Genomic DNA, 10,257 nt, shown 5'->3' with positions numbered 1-10,257 from the left:
TATATATATATATATATATATATATATATACGACGGGCTTCTTTCAGTTTCCGTCTACCAAATCCACTCACAAGGCTTTGGTCGGCCCGAAGCTATAGTAGAAGACACTTGCCCAAAGTGCCACGGAACCATGTGGCTGGTAAGCAAGCTACTTACCACACAGCCACTCCTGCGCCTATACTTACCACACAGCCGATACGAGATCTACCTCTCTTCCTCTTTTGCTACGGTTGGTGGATATAGGAACTTAAAATTGTCTTCTTACCACCTTTACTTAATTTCATGACTACACTTCAATGTTTTTCAATTTGAAATTTGAAATTTAAAAACACAAAATCAGTGTATCAAATCAAGATATGAGATAAGTTACAACTGGTCGACTTATTTCTGAAGTTTGGTTTGTGCTTGGAGCCTGTATGAAACTAGACTGAGAGACTGAAAAGCTACAATGTTATAGCTGCATTTGAGCATAAGCTAAACTAACGAGACATTATTTTCTAAATAATTTAACCCATTGTTCTACATTTTATAACTTTCCGATTGATTTATATATTCTAACTAAACATTGTTTCTAATCGTAAATTTCTTGTTATTGTAGAACTGTTGGAAGTAGTTTTGTTACAACTTTCACGCGATTTGTATGTATGGTAGCACCTTGGCTCAAACTCTTGGTAAGGAAATACTGAGTTTTTTAATCTAAACTATTAGTGAGATTTTCAAATACATACGGACTGTCATGAATAGCATTTAATTGTACAGCAGATACAAATGCACACACACACGCACATGTGAAATATATCTATCTATAAAATTAGGCAATTCTTTTACTATATCTTTGTATCTATTCTCTCTCTCTCTCTCTCTCTCTCTCTCTCTCTCTTTCTCTCTCTCTCTCTCTCTCTCTCTCTCTCTCTCCCTGTATATGCATATAATCTATATATAAATTCTTTGTCTGTCTGTTCCCTATGCATTCGCAAACGGTTCGATCAAATCAAATTTTACGAGGTAATAGTATCAGACCCTGTGAGCATCAGCATGTAATTTTTAGTTTCATTTCGATTAAAACAATATAACACTGGCACTGGTTCGGTATTATGTGTCAAAAGTGAAAGAATAAGATCTATATTGTAATGTGATATAATTTTGTTCCACTTTATTTTCTAACTTTTAATTATAATGTGATAAGGCTATCATATTGTCTCACTTTTATTCTTTCCCTTTTAATTCTAATGTGATATCATTCAGGTCATTTTATTTCTTTAGACAGAAGCGAGATGATCCTTTCTCAAGATCAACGAAGGCATACTGCAGCACAACATCAAATGGAGTTTCAAGACAGAAGCGGAATGAGACTTCCCAAGATCAGCAAAGGCATACTACAGCACATCAAATGAAGTCTCTATTCAGAAGGAAGATGAGACTTTCCCAAGATCAACAAATGTATGCTGCAGCACGTCAAATGGCGTCTCAACACAGAAGCGAAATGAGACATTCTTAAGATCAGCAAAGGCATGCTGAAGCACATCAGAAGGTGTCACAATACAGAAGAGAAATATGACTTTTTCAAGATCAGTAGACGCATGCTGCAGCACGTCAAATGGCTCCCAAGAGAGAAGCGCAATGAAACTTGCTCAAGATCAGTAAAGGCATGCTGCAGCACGTCAGATGGAGTCTCAAGAGAGAACATTTTAATGATTAGACAGAGGTTCAAAAGAATAGCTCTCAGAAACAGACTACGTACATAGTCGTCCTTGACAACTCCTGGAGCTGCTTTCAGATATGATCCATCCCATTCTTATAAAATGATAATTTTGTCCAAATTGGTGTGCTAAACTAAAATTGTCGTTCCTGCAAAAATTTTAAATTTCTAAATGAAACTAATAACATGCGCTGCTCAGGTGGTAAAGTAGGATAGCCAGCACTATTAGCTCCTCTTCAACCTCTTATGGATCTTCTGGAAGGCATTTCCATCCAGTCAAAGGATTTTCTGAACAATATCAGACAATACAACTCTGAATTTCAAATGACATCGTTTGGTGCATCTAAGGAGATAATTGAACATGGATTTAGGCCGACGTTCAAAGTTCAAGGGCAAGTCTCTCACCTCAATGGATCCCTGTTACCTACACATGAATATCCTCACTTCCTGTAAGTTTACTTTATGAGTGATGTAGGACAACAAACCCCAAGGAGGTGTCAAACTTCAGACGATGGGCCATGTTAGACACAGCGCCGACTGCCGCTATGGAGAGTATATGCGCTGACAGATTTTCGGCGCGTTCAAAATTCACATAACCCCACCCTCAATTTTCCATGACAGATTAGGGCCTGGAATACTCCAAACAGACGCATGACATGTCGCTTAGTCGAATTAGCCCATCAGTTACTCCACAAATGTTTTGTCGACAATGTTGCAGTTTCCCGTATCGCCTGTTTAAAGATAACTGTAATATATATATATATACAAATTATGCCATTTTAATCCCGAGTAACGCCGGTATCTCTGCTAGTATAATATAGATATGATATAAAATAGCAAATGTGTTTTGTATGCGTGTGTGTGTGTGTGTGTGTGTGTGTGTGTGTGTGTGTGTGTGTGTGTGTGTGTGTGTGTGTGTGTGTATGTGAGAGAGAGAGAGAGAGAGAGAGAGAGAGAGAGAGAGAAAGAGAGAGGGAGGATGAAAGTTAGCTATTTTTAGTAATCTTAGAAAAACAGAATGAAACGAAACTTTTGGAAAGATTTCCTATTCATTCCAAAATATTGTGCCTGAAACTATGCACAGTTAAGTTCATAATAGACTTGATTTCAATACAATACTCTTTTCCTTCATTTTAATGTGCATCATACTTTCTTGTCTATCATAATTTCAATTCTTTTCAGCATTCTTCCGTTCTAGATAAGTCATCTACATTCTTTTATTTTTATAAAAGTATTTCTCTTACTAAAACTGTCTTCTCTTTCTAAAGCGATATTTCTCCTACCTATTTGTGTTTCCTCTTTGCGTATCTCTGTTTCTCACTAAATCTTCGTATAGAGTCTGCTGCACTTGTTAGAAGAATCTGCTCCCATCGATAAATTAAATGCAATAATTATAGACACGTTTTCCCATTGATTGAAATCATATATTTTTCTGATTGGTCAGATTGCTATCTCTATTTATCTATAAATTTATTTGATATAATTTCACTAATATTGTAAGTTTTCTATCTACAGGCTATGGCATTTCCGTGGGCTCCTGGTATTATCATAGGGACCAGTTGTATAGTTTCTTCAATTTTGGTCCAACTATTTTTACCAGAAACTGGAAACCGTGTTCTACCACAGAGAATCGAAGATCTGAACATGGCGGAAAAGAAAAATAAGAAAAATGATATGAAATTGTCAAGTGTATCGTAAAACTATAATTTGAGAGGGTCTTAGACAGCAAGATTAAATTCATTACAAATTCAAAACATGAAGTGTATGTTGGGATGATAATGCTTCACAGTCCAATTCAACGCATTCCACTTCACTATAGTCTTTTGTGAACCCCCAAAAATCAATCCCATGACCTGAAGTTGACACACCTAAATATACACACCTGATTACATAGTTCTATATGCATGAATACATTCTGAACAAGAAATGTAATTAAACCCCAGATTTAATCAATAGAATTGTTAATAACACTTCGGCAGAACTTACCCTACAACCTATGTATCATTCAACAGAGCTCTACACACCTCGAAGTCACTATCAATATTATTGATGTTGAAGATATTATATATATATGTATGTGTGTGTGTGTATGTGTGTGTGTGTGTGTGTGTGTGTGTGTGTGTGTGTGTGTGTGTGTGTGTGTGTGTGTTGCATCAGATTTTTGAGAACTATCACTTTGAAGAGCTCTAACACACTTCTACCTTTTTTTACTTTACCTTTCAGATAATAAAGTCATGCACCAGGTTAGCTCAGCAAATGAAAATTATTGTGCAATCGTTGCCTTAAAAGTGAAGTACAGTGATGCAGAGATAGCTTGCTTCCTGAATGTTACCCGATCCTATGTTGTCAAAATTAGAAAGAAGCTAGATGCTGTTGAGGAGATCCAATATCAGCAGAAATGATATTTCATGTTTAACATTTCAATCCTCTTGATTCGCAGAGTTTTAGAGGACATATGAAGTATACGCTATATTTTATCTCCTCACTATTGAAGTTCAATTTTCTTCTCACGCTTTGTTTCATTTGCCGGCATATATTTTTAGCTCTTTTATTTTGGTTTGTGTTAGTTAAGCCCAAAAGAATGAACACTTACTATGCCTAGTACTCTTATCCTTATCTGGGTCACATATTCTTCCCTTATGTTGATAACCTATTATCGGAGGATCACATTTGGAACACGTTATTCCTGTTTAATGGTTTCCTCTCAAGATATTTCTTTGTGGATTTCTTGTACCAGTTTCCATCACCATTGTACGTACACACAGACACACAGACACACAAACACACACACAGACGCACACACACACACACACACACACACACACACACACACACACACACACACACACACACACACACAATATATATATATATATAAATTCTATCTGATGAAACCTTATTATATTTAAACGGTATTTTATTATTCTTGAAAAACTTGTCTTTCTTAATGTTGTTGAAACAGCTGTAATTTACAAGATGTGTTATTTCTTTGTATAAAATAATAAAACTGAATTTATCATTTAATGATTAATTAATTTGATTGTACAATTTATTATTTTAGTTTCCATTTCTAATTTATATTTATAAAAATTCTAAATTAAATAGGTATTATTACGTTATTAATAATAATTTTGTTAAAAGTAAAGTCGTAGCTGACAACACGTGCCATCTTAGCGCCAAAAAACGTTGGCCTGAGAAGAGCACCGTTCTATGGTTCCCAAGAATCCTAGGAAAGATTTTTAAGACTCGAAGAGACTTGTAGTCACTAATCCTCAAGATGAGATACCTGCTAACTAAATTAGCAAGCATATCAAATATCCCGGTGACAAGAGGATCAAAGAGAAAGAAGAAATACTGAACAACTATGACGATTTGAAGCGGGAAAATTCGCAGGTTGAAGAGAGTGAACGGAATACCAGTTGTAATTGGTGTCCAAGATTATTGAATGAAGAAGCTGAGAGGGCTCCATGCAAGGATAGCACAACAGCTGGATAAGTGCTTGCAGGAAAACTCAGTACGTACCCAGCTGGATGACAACGAGAACAACATTGTTATGAGCCAAGGATCCTGAAAATGGTAATGTTGTATCCAACTTTCGAACAATAACCTGTCTTCCGCTAATGTGAAAACTATTGTCAAGTGCTTTGGCTGATGAACTGTATGGATACTTAGGGAAAAGTAGACCGCAATGTATTAAAGGGTGACGAAACAGGAGCCGGTCAACGAAAGGTCAGCTGTTCATTGATTAACTAATCTCAAACTAGAAGAGAAGACACATAAACCTAAGCATGGTATGGAATGATTATTTTCAAGTATACGATATGATACGTTACTCTTATTAGCAGAAAGTATGGAAGTGTATGGATTAGCAGAAAACGTGATATGCTTTATAAGGAAAAGTATGAAATGCTGGAATATTGAATTGACATCAGGGAATCAAGTATGAGAAGTGAAAATTCGGAGAGGAATTTTTCAGGAGAGCAGTGTATCCTAATTGATCTTTCTGCGGGGAATGATCTCTAGATTAAAATACTGCTGAAGACAAAGCTGGCGCATAATCTTAGAAGTGCTAAAGGGAATCTGAACCACCTGCTATACACGGATGAATTGAAGTTGTTCCCATAAAGAGAAGTAGAACTAGACAGTCTAGACCAGTCTGCACAGGTTTTTTCAAATAATATCAGGATGGAGTTTGGACTTTCAAAATGTGTTATGATGGTGATAAGACGAGGAAAGCTTATCAGGACAGAAGATATATGTATGCCAATTGGTAAAATGATGAAGGTAAATTGAACCTGTATTCAGATATAAATACTTGAGAATACTTGAGACAAATAGAATTAAGCGTAATGTTATTACTCCGATAATGTTTTTTCAATTTAGTTTTGTAATATTTTTCTCACTCTTCTCGTATTCTCTCTTCTTGTAGTTTGCTTCATCTCTTCGTGTTTTATTTAATCTGCCTCCAGTATTCCGATCATATCACTTTCATTTAGATTTATACTTCTGTTAAGCAAGTAATTTTCAGGACCTCTTAGATTTTAAACTAGAAACATCAGTGATGGATTAACCATTAAACAAAATAAATTTGCGTTTAGGCGAGCAGATTTTGCGGAATCAAATAGTTTTCGTTTATTTATTTTTAGTAGGTAGACAGATTTATCATGATAAAAATTATGCAACTGACACATGATCACACAAAAATTAGGATCAGGATAAAAACAGAATAGTATAGAGAAACATTGACATGAAAAATATTAAAATATTATTCATACCATAATGCAGTGAAATAGAGACCGAGCAACTACTACATGTTACTGGTTGTCTTGTCGGTAAAGAAGCGGATTTGCTATACTAGAAATAAATCTACTATTTATCTATATTTGAGCTTTGCGTAACTTGATCAAAGACTGCTGTAAAAGGGAAGTCATTTAAAAGTATAGATAAAATTAGTAAGAAGGCAGCACTAAGCATTATTTTGCATTTTCATCTGTAGAAGTTGCATCTTCGAAGTTAAAAAAGAATGAACAGCGAAATTCCAAACAATAACGTATCTATATGTAAAACATTTTGGTATATTCGAACGTTGATATCTGATCACTGTTGTTTTTTGCCACCGGTGGACATTTCCTCCCTTTTGGTCATATGTATTTATAAGAAAGCGTGATTTGCTGGCTGACTAGTGTGAAGGAACACGAGAAACACCGCGCTGATTCGACCTCCTCGCTTGTTACCTCAGTTGAAGCTACCACATCGGAATGATGAAACTCGTAGGAGCTCTACACTTATTTATATGCATCAACAAACATTTTTTGTTCTTGATTTGTATGCATGTTTCGAAACGCTAATAATTTACGGGACGCACGCAGAACACCAAAATTCCATACAATAATGTATCTATCCATTCTTAATATGTTCTAGCAGGTTCGTACGAGAATATGTGATTGCTGGTGTTTTTACGCCACCGAAGGATATTCCTTCCTTTAGATGTGTGTTCATAACACGTGGGATTCATCAACAACGATCAAATATACCACGTTCGAATCAACCAGAACGCATTGAGAATAAATAAAATATATTTTGTTTCGTTCAAATTATATTTCTTCATTATCATTTTTGTTTCTCAAAATTATCTACCAATATTTATTTCTGCTGAAAGAATTGGTTTCACTAAATATTATTTTTCATCGTATCTTGTGAGGGTCATTACACTAATAATAAACACACACACTGGCTCAATTTCATTTCCTTATTACTAGTCAGCAGGTTAGTAATTTGACCAACTAATCGATTGCTTGTTTAATTACTCGGTTAATCACTCAATAAATTAATCAATTGTTTGTCTTTCTTTACCCCACTATCGTTGGCTTTTCTCAATAAATAGCATTTTTCTCAATCTTTTTTTATTAAAACAAATCACCATGGAAACAAAAAGACAGAAAATTTGCATTTCCCCATCACAGCCTCATTCTCATAAATTGATCTGTTTATACTACTTATATTCATTCACCATTAATTAAGCAAAACCGGAAAATATATAAGGTTAAATTTAATATGATTTTGCTTTCTGTTTGTGGGATGGACTAATTCGACTTTAGCACATCATTATGTCTTAATGACTTATTAATTCGACAATTTCTTGTCAATTAACGAAGGAAATTATCTAGGGAGGAGGCAGTTGTTCGCTTCAAACCGGCTTTGAGAATATTGCATTTAAATAAGAGGTGAATTCCAGAGGATTTGAGAACTTTTGGGAGAGGCAGTAATAAATATCTTAGATTGTTGCGATTTTAAAATGTCAGTACTATACATCAAATAAGCTGACCTGCCAACTTTTCTTATTCCACATTGAAGGATACGACTGTGACAGCACTTCCAACACATCCAGATAACTGCTGCTTGTCACAACCGACTAGTTTGCCGAATGGGGTCGGGACGTGAACACAATTTGGAAGATTGTGATGCAATTAAATTTGATGTTAAACTAATAAAAAATGCTGCAGAAACTTATGAAATAACACCGAGGACAAAGAAATAAGGAACCACAGTATGGCGGAAGCCATAGCCACTCATAATAAAAAGGAGTACTGGTGGAATGATCCAGTGAAAACCTCAATAAAATTTAAGCACAATAGACATGATATAATGATTTGCCACAGTGAAGAGAAATTGCGTACAGTTGTGGAAATCAGCTGCCCAGCGGATGTTAGCATAAAGCTGAAGATCAGTGAAAAAGAGAATACCTACGCAGAACTATTGAGAAATCTGCAATTACTCTATCCAGATTAGAAGTTCATGTTTATACCTGTAATTATTGGGACACGGGAATATGTAACACACTACGTAAACACCAATCATGTGAAATTAGTCTTCTCAAAATCAGAAAGGAAACAGCTGATTCGAAGAATTTAGATCTAAGCCATCACTAGAACTGTAAAAATCTGTAAAACTTTCCAGAGGTTTTTCATTTAAGAATGTACGAGCAAGTCTGGGTATGCAAGTATATGAATGAGAAGACATACATAAAACAAAACGTACAAATCTGCACGTATGCATACATACAAAAATGCCCTGTTGTTGATGTTGAAATTCCAATGAAGGTTTTTGGATCTAGGTTAGAAACCGTCTCTTTCTCTATTGGCAAGAAATTGTGAAATAAAACTGAATAATGACATTCATACATAAATCATACATATATACATATGTATACACACGCACACACACATATATATATATATATATATATATGTGTGTGTGTGTGCGTGTGTGTGCGTGTGAGTGTGTGTATATATATATATATGTATATACAAATTTCCTTGTTTCAGTCATTAGACTGCGGCCATACTGGGGTACTGCCTCGAAGGATTTTTAGTCGAATGAATCGTCCTCAGTACTGTTTTTAAAGCCTGGTATTTATTACATCGGTCTCTTACGCCGAACCACTAAGGGATGTAAACACACCCACACCGGTTTTCAAGCGGTGGTGGGGACAAACATAGACACGAAGAGACACACACACATACACACAGAGACATATACATCTCTCTCTCTCTCTCTCTCTCTCTCTCTCTCTCTCTCTCTCTCTTTCTCTCTCTCTCTCTCTCTCTCTCTCTCTCTCTCTCTCTCTCTCTCTCTCTCTCTGTATATATATATATATATATATAATTAATTTACAAAGGTACCGTTAATTCAGTTATTATCCAATGTCACTAGTTTAAGAATGATAATAACAGAATCAATGATACAGGCGACTGCTAGCCAAAAAATAGCATTTGAATAGCCGAGGGATTTAAATTAATCAAGGGACATACTAAGTATGTCTACCTGCTTGAAATAACAGTCAAAACTCGTTATTAAATCGCCAAAAGTACACTGGTGTTTACTACAGAAATCCAACAAAGGCAAATTTGGTTAAGACAATCTACTTACAAACATTTAAGAGTATGCATTTACGTGGACTAGTTTCTGCATTGGAATACTATGCCTTAGCTTCAGCACGCATTACCAGAAAGCGATTCCCGACCTATCCTTCCGAAATTAAGCAAGTAGACATATTTAGTATGTCCTTTGATTAATTTTAATCACTCGGCTATTTAAATGCTATTTTTTGGCCTGCAGTCGCCTGTATCATTAATTCTGTTATTATCATCTTTAAATAGTGACATTGGATATAATAGAATTAACGTTACCTTTGTAAATTAATTTTATCAAATTATTTTTCTCGTAATTTTGGCAACGAGATTATTTTACATTGGGAAGCTGCTGTGATTTCGTCACGAAACGAATCAGTAGCGGCACAGTAGCGGCACAGATTTCGGAAGGATAAGTTGGGAATCGCTTTCTGGTAATGCGTGTTGAAGAAGCTAAGACATATTACGCCAATGCAGAAACTAGTCCACTTAAATGTAAGTAGGTAGACTGTCTTAACCAAATTTGCCTTTGATTTCTGTAGTAATCACCAGTGTATTTTTGGCGATTTAATAACGAGTTTTGACTGTTATTTCAAGCAAATAGACATACTTAGTATGTCTTTTGATTAATTATATATATATATATAT

At 35.3% G+C, this 10,257-nt stretch overlaps 1 long non-coding RNA gene across 1 annotated transcript in view; it reads left to right on the top strand.

The window, feature by feature from the left end:
• LOC128249029 (uncharacterized) overlaps positions 1–4,655 on the top strand; it is a 5,187-nt gene extending 532 nt beyond the window's left edge. The window contains exons 2-3 of the long non-coding RNA XR_008265127.1: positions 599–671; positions 3,215–4,655. This is a non-coding gene — a long non-coding RNA (uncharacterized LOC128249029). The remainder of the gene's footprint in view (positions 1–598; positions 672–3,214) is intronic.
• The last annotated feature ends 5,602 nt before the right edge of the window (positions 4,656–10,257 follow it).

This window comes from Octopus bimaculoides, chromosome 11, assembly GCF_001194135.2.
Source record: "Octopus bimaculoides isolate UCB-OBI-ISO-001 chromosome 11, ASM119413v2, whole genome shotgun sequence".
NCBI lineage: Eukaryota > Metazoa > Mollusca > Cephalopoda > Octopoda > Octopodidae > Octopus > Octopus bimaculoides.
Note: the sequence above shows the minus strand (reverse complement) of the source record. Positions and strands in the feature narration are given on the sequence as shown.